This window comes from Phoenix dactylifera, chromosome 13 (genome assembly GCF_051530095.1).
Source record: "Phoenix dactylifera cultivar Ajwa chromosome 13, Ajwa_hap1_PhDact_Kaust_v1.1, whole genome shotgun sequence".
NCBI classification, from domain to species: Eukaryota; Viridiplantae; Streptophyta; class Magnoliopsida; order Arecales; family Arecaceae; genus Phoenix; species Phoenix dactylifera.
This window is the reverse complement of record NC_143202.1, coordinates 18,328,476-18,343,985: the sequence shown is the minus strand read 5'-3', so window position 1 is coordinate 18,343,985 and position 15,510 is coordinate 18,328,476. Positions and strand designations below refer to the sequence as shown.

Here is a 15,510-nt window from a genome sequence, read left to right as displayed (position 1 = left end):
GATGGTAGCTTAAATCAAAAACCAAAATTGCATGACAGATGAAGATTCTGTGTGCTCAAATCGAGGTCATATGTCTCCTAGGGTAGAAGACTACAGGTACCAAAACTTCGTGAATGATGGCACATGGAAGGGATTGGTTCATATTTTATGGAAGGTAGCTCTGAAGTGTTCTGCGTGACACGATTTCTACAATTTGAGGTTTATTTTATATGTCTTGAGGTGGCTGATTATAGAAAATAAATGTCAACTCTGATTTTGCATATGCTGCTTGGAGCTAACTGTTGCTCTTAATGGCTTCAAAGAAGGAATGCCTTGACTCCGCCAGTGAATGTATGAGAAGCTCTCTAATTTATCATTCTGAGACTGCTTCAGATTAAGTTGGGGCTTAAGACCAATAACTTCTTATTTATAGGAAGTGGAATGAGCTGTTTTCTGTACTCCCATTGATCGCTCTTTCCTTGTTGCTAACACCATGGTAGTGGCAACAGGGAAATGCAACCGTACCATACTGTTACAATGCAAAACCAGCACAGGTATGAGAGTCAGGATGTCAAACCCTATGTTCCAGTATGTACCGGCTGTATCGATGCATACCTCCGTGCATCGATGGCATCATACAGATCATGTACCAGCGCTTTTCTTCAGCTTTTTATTATTATTGAAGCTGTCAATTTTGTGCCATACCATATTGTACCGTTCCTATGGAGAAGTGGCATGGGTTTAGTAATCATATTTAAAATCTTGGTGCTTGGTGTCATTGTAATTTGTCTTCTCTTTCAGCTGATAGTTTGAGAAGCTGGATCACTTTATTTGTTACTGCATCTCCCTTATTTCATGATTATATCTATACTTGCAATAATCACTCTATTTTGTTAATATTTTTTGTGGATGTTTCATATCTATACTCTGTTGCCACTATTACGTGATGTACTGTCTCTATTAATGAAGCACGTCATAAATGTCGAATAACCTTACCAGAACACCTTTTATTTTCATTAACATTAGATAGGAAACCATGGTATATATCGGAAGTTTTTGCAGTCAGTTAGCAGGAGATAATAAGTGGACCTTTAGAGACAAGATCCAAGGGAATGCATCTCCACTTTTGGCAGCAGATGGGAACCCATAGGGTTTGCCCTCTTGTTGACCCTGAAGTTCAATGCTCGTGTATATTAGATGTCTTGAGTTCAATGGAACTGAAATTCTTTTATTATGAATTTTGTATTTGTGCCCATTGATTTCTTTATCTTCCATTTTTTTCTTTGGTTGTTTGTTGTATTTCAGGCTTATTGGTTGGTTCCATCTTAATGTTTTTGGGCAAACACCTTAAGTTCACATTGAACATATCTATTTTCTGCATCAAGAAAAAAGGAAGAAGTTTATCCAGTTACAGTAGGTTGTGGTCCTCTCGCAACATGTGAGCTCATTACTCTAGTTTAAATCCATATGCCTGGCATTGTTCTCATCCAACATCAAATTGGGAAGGATTTAAAGCACTTGTTGAAAGAAAACAAAAGTAAAAGAAAACTGATGCATTTAAATGGAGGAATTGCATTTTACCCCAAAGAACTCCCTTCATTTGGTCCTGGTGCCCTCCCCTTTGCATTATGTCTTTGTTTTAATGGTGTGGCTAGCTGTTTTTAAAAGAGAGACGCATATTTTCTGCAGTCTTTTTCTGCTTTTTCTCTTTCTGGCCAAACAAAAGCCCTAGTTTCAGAGTTTAGCTAGTTTCAGTCAGTTTTAACCTGTAGTTCAGCCAATATGATTGTTCCAGACAGTTCTGGCAAAGACTAACAGAAACTAAGCGTGGATGCTAAATTACGTATGCATTTAGGCGTTCTATTCATGGATCTTATTGATGGTATTGTAGCAGGGGAACTATTTTGTAGTAGTAACTTATAGGGGCATTGTGCCTTTTTGGTTTTCTCTTCTTATGTTCTAATTGTTGTCTACGATTTATCTTTACTTCAAGGATCAAGATTTAATGTTGTTAGGGTTTTGACTTTTGAGTCTATGCAAAGGTTGTAATTGTCACTTTTGAGGAGAGTTTGTTAGATGATTTAAATTCAAGAAAGAAGTAACTAAGGTTTGCTTTTTCTCCCTTTGCTTTTTAATCTTTCTCCCTACTTGTTTCCTCTAGTTTTTCTCTCTTTATTTTGCATTCTACTTTTCTTCATATTGTCTTGTTTTTCTGCTTTTATTTTTCTTAGTTATTACTGAACTTTTATCTAGTTGTATTTTGATTTATTTTCGATTTGTTTGTATGACTTTGATCTCTTTAGACCAATAGAAATCTTGGCATCCATTATTATACCTGGAGAGTTCTTTAAAAGCCTTGTCCCTATTCGTGAAACTCTACAAGCCTCTTGATGAAATTTCAGTAATTTGCTTCAAGATTTGCCATTGTTTATATGGAGCCCTAAGCCCTAATGTCCTACATTGGCAGGTTTGCTAGTTAGGAGTCAAGTCATATTGTCTCAATCATGGATTGTCTTATCGTCTTGTACCATACTAGGTGTGGACTAGTACAATACTCAAGTTTGGGTCTGTATAGGCCTTATACCAAGGCATTCCGAAATAAAAAGTGAGAAATTGTTGGAGGGTTGTTTTAGTATAGGATGCGTACCGTACTGTACCGTACCAACTCGCATCATACTGAACCGGTAAGGTACCAATACAATATCTGGTACCGAGATTGTAGACATTAATCTCAGCTCTCAATCGAAGTTTGCTTGCACACTGTCCCATACTAGGCATACCATACCATACTAATACTAAATCAAGACTCAGTATGGGGGGCATAAGTCTAAAATATATAAATGTTGGTGCAAGGTCTAGAATAGCTATATCATGCACACTTCTGTTTATATCAATGTTGCACAAAAAAAGTAGGAAAATGGGCACATCTTGAAGCAGCATGGAAGAGGTGGTGCTAGAATATGTAATATACACCCAAAGTACATTAAAGAGTTCCAAACTTCTAGTAATATTACACTAATTACACCTATATCTGATTTAATGAAATTTTTCAACAAGGTAAATAATATCTTTATTCAAGTATGGCAGAAATAAAAGGGGCATTCCTTAGCTAATGAGGAAGTCATATGGGTCAGCCTATGATGGTAAAGCCGCATGACGTAAGGCATCAAATGGTCCGACAGTTGTAGGTCACAGAATTCTTCCCTTCTGTTCTTTTCTCCATTCCCCTTGTTAGTTGGTGCTAGAGTTTTATTTTTATTCCCTATGCTTACTTCTTTCAGAATCTTTATTTCATTAATAAAGAAGATTGACTCCAATGTCGAGCATTTATCTAATTTATGTACCATATTCTATTGTAGTTATATGTTATCTCACCAATGTTTTGTATGATGAATGTGATATGCTCAGCCAATTGCTTTGGGTCTCTTTCTGTAGCTATAATCAACATGGTAACTTTTGTTATTGCTCTATCTTTGTCTTCTATATCTTCTTCATACTTCCAATATGATATTATGTAACCCTTCATTTTTTTCCAGAAAGGGAAGTTTTTTTTATCAAGTTTGTAATCTTTTTTTTTCTAGTTTTGCTATATATGTGCGAATTCTTAACTACATTGTATGCAGATACATGGCTAGTTCCTTATTATATTGGGCAAGTTATGATCTGCCCTTGGATTGACTGCCATTTTATATTTAGTCCTTGTTGACCAAATTTTTTTTTTCAGAGCCCTTAGTTTTGATGGCCATTTTTGTATGAGATTAAATCATCAAACAGAAATCAGAAAAAGGACTGGTGTAATGTTCCTCCATTGTATTATCCATTGTTTAACCTATCTGCCTGACCAACTCATCCATGATGGTGATGGCCACTGGGTCTTATACTATTGAGGTTGTCAAGAAGGGATTATCTTTTGAAACTATTTTTCTACATAACTTGTTTGATAGGTTTCGGTTGCATAAATGAGTCAGTTAAATATAATTAATTCTCATGATGCCATGACTTTCTATTCTTCTGACAGTATGTTCTCGGAGTTTTGGTTATTCAGAGCGATCACAATATTTTTTTTGTTCCTTTGACAAGCAAATAATTGTTTGTTCACCAACAAAACATGGGTATTTTTGTTTTTCCTCCCGACTTTTTGGAGTAGACATTCAAGTTTTGTTACTTATAATACTTAAGTTGGGTATTCAACTCATTTACTTTTTTCCTCTTTAATAGGTTGAACTTCTTTTGCTATTCTTGAAATATAGTTAGTCAAAATGCTACTGTACCATAAAAATGTAAAAAGCAAGCATTATTTTGTCAAGGCCTGTTATACTTGTTGATCCCTTCCGAACATTTTAAGATTTTGGGTTTACCGGTTAGCTAACATGGTATCAAATCCGAACATCATGGGTTCAAATCCCACATAGTTTATATTTAATTTCACCATCCATGGCCGTGAGTCTGTTTTTCTCTTGAGCAGTTCTCCTTTATTATCTTGAGTCATTCTTGACTTATTTGTGCTTATCTAGATATAACTTGTTTTTCTTTGGCAAAACCATTCACCACTTGTATGCTAATTGTTACAGCCAAAATGTCTCTACTTATATGCTCCACCACATTATCAATATATGAAGAACTCGAAGCCTCTTTTTGAGCATTGTCCCTATTCACACCTATAGGAGTTGCAGTCCATAATGAATGTTTTCATTCAATCCAGTTGTTGTATTAGTTGGATCTTCGTTCATCTCTGCAACTTGTAAAGAAGTTAGACTTTCAATAAACAGGTTTGTAAATGTCATAATGAATCAACTATTGATGGCTTTACATCATATTTATAATGTTCAACTTCCATCATGTATGCTTCCAGTTTTACAAGGAAAACTCTGATAACTAGTAAAACTTGCCTGTTCTCAGAAAAACTAGTAAAACCTGCTATTATACTAATGAATTAACGCCAGATTCAGGGTGCAACTCATGGCTTATCTAACTTCGTCACCCAAAGCAAGCACCTTCCATGCTTTAATTTATTTCATTATGATCATCACTCCATATGTATCGCAGTTGCATAATCCTTGGTATATTAGATAAACCATCTCTTGCTGTCTTTCATGGTTTAAAGGAAGTTGATTTGCTGTTTTATTTTTATTTTTATTTGTTTACTCATTTTTTTTTGTATTGCGAATGCAATATAATTGCTTGGTATTGTCATTACTTTTTGATACTGGCAAATATAATACGCAAACTTGGGCAGTGGCAGGCTCCAAGATTGACCTGATATTGTTACTGTGCTATGTTGAGAAAAAAATTGTGTTTTATTCAGCTCATGGCTCAATCTACGTCATTGACCTGCTAAAAGTTCATTTCTCTCTCAATAAATAATCTCATGTTACTGAATCTTCCATAAAACAAGTATGCAATTTTATCCTTAGGAGGTATGTAGAAAAATTTTAATTTTAGCTATCATTAGGAGGTGTGTATAAACAAGAACTTAACATCCTCCCTCCGTAGTAACTTATTTGTTACCCTTCTCCATGTTTATATACACATTGGTTATTTGAGCAATTGTTCTTATGATCTGTATCCTTGCATAACCTAAGCTTTACCATTTTGAGCGTTCGTTATGCTTTCACTTGGTCATAGCTGTTATCTTCCTCATCTTATAGTTTAATGTCTAATTACAGTGCTGGTTGGCCAAAGTAGTCGATGCTGTTTTCTTTAATGCTTTGCAGATATGTGTCTAATTTCAAATGTTGTTTACGTGATAACTAAATTTTGTAATCATGTCAGATAAAAAGGAAAGCAGGATAGGGATTTGATTTTCCGAAATATCATACCAGTTTTGATAGTAAGAAAGTTAGATGAAAGAACTCTTAGGACCTCACTCCAAGCAGTGCTCTGAGACTCAGTAATCCAAAAATTTATAAATATAGCAGAGGGGAAAATATATACAGAACACTTGGCCTTGGTTTCCTAGACTGCCAAAAATTATTTTCAGTTTGTTTCTCTTGAGAACAGTGACTCAGTTTACCTAATCTCTGTAGATTGTGCTCAAATTTATTCAACTATTCACACTTGATCTAATTTTTGCATCATATATTACACAACTATGGATGAGAGTCGAGGATCAGCTTCTCCAATGATCACAGCTCCCTTTTCCTTCACATCCAACAGATAAGCTAAAGCTTCCATGCTAATAACCTCACCAGGATTTAATGCTGGAATACCTAGTGACTCCTGGGATCTCTCTTATTCGAAAGCCCAGCATCAAGTGCTGAATCCATGGCTTGACTGAAAATGGTATCCATGTTTTGGCTCAGTGGAGCTCTTGTGGCATCTAAAGATGCTCGAAGAAGATAGCTCGGCCTTGTGCTTTGAAGTGCTCGGAGACATTAGCTTACTCTCTCCTTGTCTATAAGATGTCCTGACATATGGAGCCTTGCTCAAATGCAGTCTCTGGTAGCCTTGGTTCTTCATCCACGATTACAGGAATGCCATGGGAAGTTAGTGCTCAAGTAGATAGTACTAGTGATCTCTCCAATGTTGCTGCATATGCCTTGGAAAGTTGGTGAAAGTGATCAGAACTGCAGCTGCTTGTTTACCACCAGGGATAACGCAATGCAAGTTGTACTCTGGAATTACTGTACTTCTTACTGCATCTGAGATGATCATAGCATGTGTTGCAGAAATATGCGCGGTCCATGGCAAAATCAGGATGTCACCAGGGGTGCAAGTTGCCATGTTTCTGCCTGAATGCCACTAATGGTGCCTCCGACAAGCAACCATGACTTAGATTTGAGCTTCAAGTTTACTCCCTTGGGAAAGAAGAGGTCATCAGTGACAGGTAATGGAGTTAAATAAAGCAAAAACATTTCTTTGCCAGTGAGCTGGGATTGCATGGTTGGAGCAGCTTTGCCTCGATTATGTCCGGGAAAATGAAAGCAGGCTGCATCTCGTCCTACAAAGGCCTTTTAGAGCAGACACTAGAGGGGCATTTATCTTCAAGTAGGGCAGCCTCCTTGACAGTAATCAAAGCAGTTGCATCGGAGGTTCTTAATTTGGTTGCTCAGTGAGGTATTCACTTGCTTCTTTGTGGGTGCTGGGTTAGTTTTCTTTTAGAGATTGAGATCTGGTGTAAACCAGCTGCAAATGTTTCAAGTCTAATCATTCAATGCATTTGTTGCCATGCAATTGTTATCAGTATGGTCTCATGGTGTAGAAATTTGTAGTATTTGAATGTGTTCTTGTTAGTGATGCATTTATCGGTCTATTGTGAGACTTCACATATCTACAGAAAGCTAATAGTCCAACTGATTGGATGAGAGCCTATATGGCTAATTATATCGGAACTACATTATAGAATTCCACAATTGATTGTTCTTCTTAATTTTTGAATATTTAATTATTCTAGATTAGTTTAATTTTATCTGACTTACCAAAAAATTGTTCTTGTAGTATATTATTGTAAAATAAAAATAATGGACATATTTCGTAGGTTGTCTTAGTTTCAGAATACTTGATACAAAGAATAATGGTTGAGATTGCTCAACCTTGAGTATTTCCTGCAATCTCAAGGTAATAACAAGAATCAATGGAGGAAGTCAGATCTTGGAAGAGGCAGTTCACAAAAACAGCAATTAGTCTGAGTATGTGGCCCATGATCTTCTTGGATTGAAGATAAGATGAACCGTTAACAAGACCATGTTCTTAGTTTTAATATATACATGGATGTGAAAAGATGGAAGGTTCAATCCCTTGTCTACTTAATCCTCTCACTTGGTTGGGTTGGTTGTACTGACAAAAATGGTCACTCATGCATCAAGTAGACTCAAACCAGATAAAATTTGTTTGCTTCTTCAGATGCTATAACATGTGTTTAAATTTGAGCATAGCATTACTTTTGGAATTTTGGGGATTTAATTGTAAATTTTTTTTTTTCTTTCCCTTTTTTGGGTTATGGTAAAACTACTCAAGGTTGGTTAATGATCTTTATTACATTTTAACTGCACTTTTCTGGTTTAGGCTGAATGTCCTAAACTCTTTTTTTTTTTTTTTTTTTGCTCTTTCACTGTGCAATTTAGTTTACCCGAGGGTGTATGTTTACCTTCTATTGTTTGAAATAAAAAGAAAAAAACTGGAGAATGAACAGAAAAACGAAAGATTCCAACTAATATGTTGTTTCTTTTCTGATGATTCTACTACAAGAAGTAATTAAATTTTGAAATATCTGTCATTATAATGCAAACTTCAAGATTTCGGCACCGTCCCATGGTTGGCTTTGATTTTTTACTGTTTTTCATCTTATGTCATAAAAGTCTTGATTTTATTTTTTTTATAACTTACCCTTTTTAAAGAGTCCAAGAATCCAAATAGGGTGCTCTTTAGTATAACTTGGCTTGGGCTCAAGCTAAACTCACTTGCCCAACCCAACCCAAACTCATCCCTACCCCGATCAAACCTGACCTCACTGAAACCTGACCCAACTTAATCCAACCCAACCCAAAATATAAATAAATAAATAATTCATAATTATGGTCTGTATAGATTATTTGTTATATAAATATATTTTTCATCTTGTTATATAATTGTATTCTTCGGCAAGTATTAATTTAATAAAAACATTCCAAATTATTACATTAACTTAAAGTTTCTATTTAACCCGATTTAATATAAATTGCACGATCCAACTCAACATGACCAAGCCAACTAAGATTGGTAGGTGGGCAGGTTTCTCTGGTTATCTGGCCCATTTTGAACCCTAAGAGGATCTATTTAGTAAAATCATATAGGATTTAGGAAGGGTTTGGGATTTGACCCCCAGGTACCTCCTACTTGAAACCAATATTGTAATGTATATATATATTATTATAGACATATATTTTGTATACTAAAAAGAGAGGACTTGAACCTCAGACCTCAAGAATATCTAAAGTCATGTCTTTAGCACTAGGCAATAGAACCTATACCCGATAGATTTGCCGATTTTTTATGGGATAGATTTGGGATTTTTGTGCCAATTTTGAAATGGATCTAGGAATAGGTAAGGCAACCCAATCATGCTAATTTGAGTTTAAGATTCGGTTGTTTTGGGTTAGATTAGAGAATCCCAATCTAAAACCTAGTTGAGTTAAATTAGGGTTGAGTAATTTAAAGGTTGGGTTGCATTAAGGTTTGTCCTCAACCCGACCCAATTTGTTTGAGTTGCAACCCTATTTTGAAACATAGCCCATTCTGCTCCCCTTGTAGGCCCAATCAAAAATTAGGAAGCATGCTCATAGTCAAAAGGTAAAGAACTCAAAATGAAATAACATGTGAGTTACAAATATACCTCTCCAAGTTTGGGCTATTTATAATTAGACATCAAAAGTTAAAAAAGTTGCAATTGGTTATCAAAAATTTATTTTATGTTTCAACATGGCTAGTCGTCTATCTCCATTACAAAATGTTATCACATGAGGGTCATCTGACCAAGAAGTCTAGCATGACAATTGCTTGTCAAAATTTTTTGTTGGCTGTGATCAAAAGGGTGATTACTCCCTCTATGGGCACAGGGCCTCCGAAAAAACTAACTAGAAGAGGGTCATTTTTTCTTCACCAATCTGCTAGCAAGTTCATTTTCTAGAATACCTTATAGAGCAAGATATCTATAGAGTTTCCATTATCTACTAAAACTCTTCTTACATCATAATTTGCTATTGTAAGAGAGATTACAATTGCAGCATCGTATGGTATCTACACCCCTTCCAGGTCTGCATCTAAGAAAGATATGGCTTCCTCCGATCTTGGTCTCGTCGAGGCTGAGTCTCTTACAAAGACTGCTTAAGCATAAACTTTTCAGGCTTATAAACTCGACCCTCCTACTGTAGATCTGCTTGAGATGGTATGAATGACCCCCGCCGTGGGTCGATGGTGTTCTAACTTCTTAGGTGAGCGCTTGTCTCGTGCTTCCTCTTCTCAGCATCGATTTTCTATATATCGACCAAGGTGTGCTCAGCAGATAAGAGCTTTGTTCTCGTCCTTCAACTAGACGAATTTTTCGGTATCATAGTCGTGATCCTTATGAACTTGGCAATACTTCCTAGGAATCTTGATAGCTGAAGGGTTTTTTTTTCCTCGGCCACTGCAAATACTCCCAATGTTCTATTTCCATTAAGATTTAGGCTTTAGGCATGTTGAGAAGAGTATACATCTCAAATCTTGGAGGTGGGCTCCTTGGATGTCGGCAGCTATCTTCTTTATGTCTTCTTGGCCCCTTCTTCTGCCATTTTTACTTTTATTTTCCTTCCTTTGGGCTATGATGGCCTTTTTGGCCATGATGTATTTCTTGGATAGAGACAGAAGCTCGGCTAGATCTTTAGGTGTCCTCTTTTTCAAGAAAAAGTAGAAATAGAAAGATTTTAGCCTACTCCTTGCTATTGATACTGTAGTCTTCTCTCCCAGATCATGAATCTCCAACCTCTCCATGTTAAAGCGATTGATGTAGCTCATAAGGGACTCTTTCTTTCCTCCACTTCACCACGAACAGATTGTGGTGTTCTTCTTCTACCTCTAGTTGCTCATAAAGTGAGCCATAAACAAGCGACTGAACTAATCGAAAAAGTGAATAGATTCTGGTCAGAGACCAGAATATTAGAGACAAGCTACTTTTCTCAAAGTGGCTAAGAAAGCTTGGCATAAAACTGCATTGGTTGCTTCTTGTAACATTATAGAAGTCTTAAAACTCTCAAGGTGGTCCATCGAGCCCATAATGCTATTATACACTTCAAACTGGGACATCTTAAATCTCCTCAGCAACGGTTCATCCATGATCACCTTGGAGAGCGGCGAGTTAGTTGTAATCTCTAAATCTTCTTCCTAGTCAGCATACCCTTCTCTTAGGGCTTCGATCTTGTTGTTCGTCTCCTCGATCTTTCGATCAATGTTTGCTTCTCCCTTTGAGAGTTTTTTCAGCTGGGGAGATTCTAAATCTCTTAGGCTTGAGCCTTTTTTTGAATGAGCGCCAAGGAGACCATCTTCTCAATGACGACCGGAGTTCTCAAGGCAGCAACTAGTGTGCTGTGCTTGGATGTCCCGGCGGTCTGGTGCTGCGACGGTACTTTATTGGTTCGAGCGTTGCATACTCTGAACTATCTCTGTTAAAGTCTATACTTGCTAGATGAGAAGATTAAACTACTTGACTAGTATCAAACCTTTACAAACTAGTGTAGCTACCAAACTGGTATAGATATATGTTATGTTGTTGGATTAGTTGGCCACTACCAAACTAATCCTAGTAAAGAGCACTGATAAGCAGTTTAAATAAAAATAGATATATCCAAGGTACTAGAAAAATGAAATTGTATTTTAAACAAGGTGATTTGGAAATTTATGGTTATTCCAATGCAAATTTTGCTAGTGATCATGATGATCAAAATTCCACTAGTGATATGCACGATATGTACTTCAGGCGAGTTCCATTCTTTTGGAGGACGATTCGGCCACGGTGATCAGCTGGGTTCGGCAGGGCACTCACAATGATGAAGGAGTTCATCCTTTGCTCCATGACATATGATTGATGGTGAGGGAGGGGATTACTTTTCGGGCTATGCATGTATATCGTGAGGCTAACGGGGCGGCAGACTGGGTGGCGGCGTATGTTGCGAACTACTCAGGAGGCACCCTATGGGTTGGTGAGGATGACTTGCCCGGTGCATTCCGGAACCTTTTAGTTGCAAATTCTACTGGGTGTATTCGTACCGGTGTTGTATAAAATGCATGTTTTAGCAAAAAAAAAAAAACTATAAATAAGTATAATACTTTCACGACTGAACACCTTTTCCACATTCTGCCTTTTACCCTCCTACCATATTTCAAAATGCTTCTTCTTCCACTCTATCCGTGTAACTTTATACAAGTGGTTTTCTTTAGGACCATTTGATTTGTACATTGGTCAAAGGCAGCTGCGTGGAACTACTTGCCAAATGTGAAATGAAACAGAACAAGTAATCCATCTTCTACTATAGTACAAAATTGACAGTAACATGATATCCTTGTAAATTATTGATAATGAAGAAAAAAACATTGCATTGATCAGATTTTTTATTAATTCAAGAAGGTTCAGACCATCAAAGTACATTAGATGAAACTACTTTTATTAGGATTTTGAATGATGTAGGCCTTACTAAGACATTAACAATAAGGCATTATCAAGCAACATGTTGGATGTGTTATTGCAGGCACATTTCTCCTAGCAACAAGAGCTCATATTATGCATAATGTAAAGTTCGAGTACTCATATAAAGAATCTTAATATTTTTTTTTTGGTACAACAAAGGAGAATATTCTAAAAATAGAAGAAAGGTGTAACAACAACTAATATCTTAGAAACACAACAGCTCAAGAGTCGGCCCAAAGATGGTTGGATGGGATCTCTCCCTTCTAATAGTGAAGTAGCTATTTAGTGCCTAACTATCTAAATATTAAAAATAGAAAAAATTATAGAGACACCCTTTGAATTTTGAGCCATTATATTTAGACCTAAAGTTTAAAAAGTTTCAAATAGCCACCAAAACTTTATTTTCATTGCAATGTAGCCTAACCGTCTATTTGGATCCTGACATCGTTAATGGAATGAGAAAAAAGACCGGATCGTGACTTTCACACGATCTCAAGTTGTTCCATCCTTTGTGATTTATCCATCTGCACAGATCTTAAAGTGCCTCATTCGTTCTCTATCATTTATCTGCCTCCATAGATCTTAAAGCACTCATCGTCTATCATCCATCCACATGCATAGATCCCAAAGCACTCCATCCTCTATTATCTATCCACATGCATAGATCTCAAAGCACTCCATCCTCTCTTATCCATCAGTAGCACAAATCTTAAAGCACTCAATCCTCTATCATTCATCCACTTTCATAGATCTCAAAGTACTTCATTCTCTCTCATCTATCCACCTATATAGATCTCAAAGAACTTTGTTCACCATCATTCAACTACCTGCATAGATCTCAAAGCACTCAATCATTTATCATCTTTCCTCCTGCATATATCTCAAAGCTCTATATCCTCTGTATCTATGAGCCTGCACATATCTCAAAATACTTCATTCTTTATCATCCATCTAGCTACACAAATCTCAAAGCACCATATCCTCTATCATTGATTCGCCTGTACATATCTTAAAACGCTCCATCCTATGTTATCCATCTACCTACACAGATCTCATAGCACTCTATTCTCTATCATCCATTTACTTGCAAAAATTTTAAAGAACTGCATCCTGTATCATCTATCAGCTTGCATAGATCTCGAAGCACTCTATTTTAAAGCGCCCAATTATTTATCATCTATGCGCTTGCATAAATCTCAAAGTGCTTCATCGTCTATCATCCATCCGTCTGCATAGATCTCAAAGCGTTCCATCCTCTATCATCCATCTATCAACATAGATCTTAAATCATTGGATTCTCTTCATTCATCCACTTGTACAGATCTTAAAGCACTATATCGTCTATATCCATTTGCTTGCACAGATCTCAAAGTGCTTCATTCTTTGTTATCCATCTGTCTGCATAAATCTCAAAGTGTTCTATCCTTTATCATCCATCTGTCTGCATAGATCTCAAAGTACTCCATCGTCTCTCACTCATTGGTCTGCATATATCTTAAAACACTCCATTTTCTATTATCCATCCACTTACATAGATCTGAAAGCACTCTATCCTTTATCATTCGTGAGTTTACAAAAATCTAAAAGCGCTTCATTCTCTTTCATTCATCTATTTATATGGATCGCAAAGCACTTCCTTTTAATTCACACCCAAGCAAGTGTCTTTTACTAAGTAGTTTTGGGATTTTACAAAAGTTTAATTATTAGGTGATTTTTACATGATAATGTTTTGTAGCAGAGATAGACAGGTCATGTTGCACTGAATTTGAAGTTTTAAGTGCAAATGACCCAAATTTAAAAAACTCTATTTATAATTTTTTTTAAAAAATATAAAGAGATCTTAATATTAAAAATATACCATGTATCACATTCATCAAGCACTGTGTGAAGGTTTGAGGCTTCAAGTTCAAACAAAGAGAACAAATAAAAGCAATAGAGATAGAAGAACACGCAAGCCCCATAGTCTAACATATTGAGGGAAGTGCCATCTTGCCACGATAAATAGAGTTCTTTATAATCTCACACTTTACAAATAGATAAAGAGAAAGAAATTAATGCATAAAAATCCTGGTGTGAAGGACACCAAAGTGTCCACCCATCGAACCCTATGTAGAAACTCTCAAAGAAACCAAGCTACCTGTCCTTTCTTTCGCATACATCACCTTGTGACACGTACCATTATCAAGAAGCTAATTGTTTCCTATGCTCCTGGCTCCAACTTCAATCCTATTCCTACAAAATTTCAACGCACTTTTTTCTAACCCCAAACTTGATCCAACTCCCATAAATCGATGATCTCCTACTAAAGGCCCATTGCGCCCCCACCGTGCCCTAAGTCAAAACCACCAGTCTCACGTCCGTGGTGTCAATCCCTCGAAGTCGCCCAAAATCTCGCCACCCTTTCTCCCAAGCCGGTCCGCTCCCCTCCCCGCGCCGCCGTCCCCCACGCGGAAGGCACTAGGCTTTCTATTTCATAAAATTTCTTAGGGGGGCAATTATTAAAAAAAAAAATTTTTTTACATGAATACCCTTCTAAATATCGAATTTTATATGAATACCTTCCAAAATTGATATTTACATATATACCCTCGTAAAACACTTATTTTGTTATTCTACCTTTTTTTTTTTTGTTTTCACATATGTACCCATGCTATCTAACGACGTTAAAAAAGTAACATTTTCAAATTAAAATGACAAAAATATCCTTAATGGATAGACATGCAAATAGATCGCGATCCCGATAGCAGAAAAAAAAGACAGGGATAATAGTGTAATTTTAAAATTTTATTTTATTTTTAATTAATATAAATATAATTTTTTTAACACTGTTAGAACAATCATTATATTACGGGCATTTGTACAATAACAGAGTTTTACGAGGGTATACATGCAAATATCAATTTGGAAGGGTATTCATGCAAAATCCAATATTTAGAAGGACATCCATGTAAAAAACCCTTAAAAAAAAATCCAAAAATCCAAAACTGGTTTTATGGCAAAAATCGCTAGCCCCATGATTAAAAAATAAAAAATAAAAAAAATAAAATAGAAAGAAAATTATACATGACATCATGTTTCTTTCTTATTTCCAAAACATACAATTTATCGATATATACTATATGAACAAATAATATACATTAAACAGATTAGTCATGTAGCAAGCTAATACATATATTTAGGTAGATCAATATATAGTTTTTAGAACACAGCGTTTACCAATATACAATACATGACCGGGTCATACATACTTAATAAATTAGTCATCTAACAATGTAATACACACATTCAAGCAAATTGATACATAATTTTTAAAACATAATGTTTAATTACTACATACTATATAGCTAAATGATATACACTCGCCGACTTTCTAATACATATTGTAAGTTTCTTCG

General features: G+C 36.0%; 1 long non-coding RNA gene across 1 annotated transcript in view; it reads left to right on the top strand.

The window, feature by feature from the left end:
• LOC120112207 (uncharacterized) overlaps window positions 1-7,348 on the top strand; it is a 41,356-nt gene extending 34,008 nt beyond the window's left edge. The window contains exon 3 of the long non-coding RNA XR_016398240.1: window positions 39-7,348. This is a non-coding gene — a long non-coding RNA (uncharacterized LOC120112207). The remainder of the gene's footprint in view (window positions 1-38) is intronic.
• The last annotated feature ends 8,162 nt before the right edge of the window (window positions 7,349-15,510 follow it).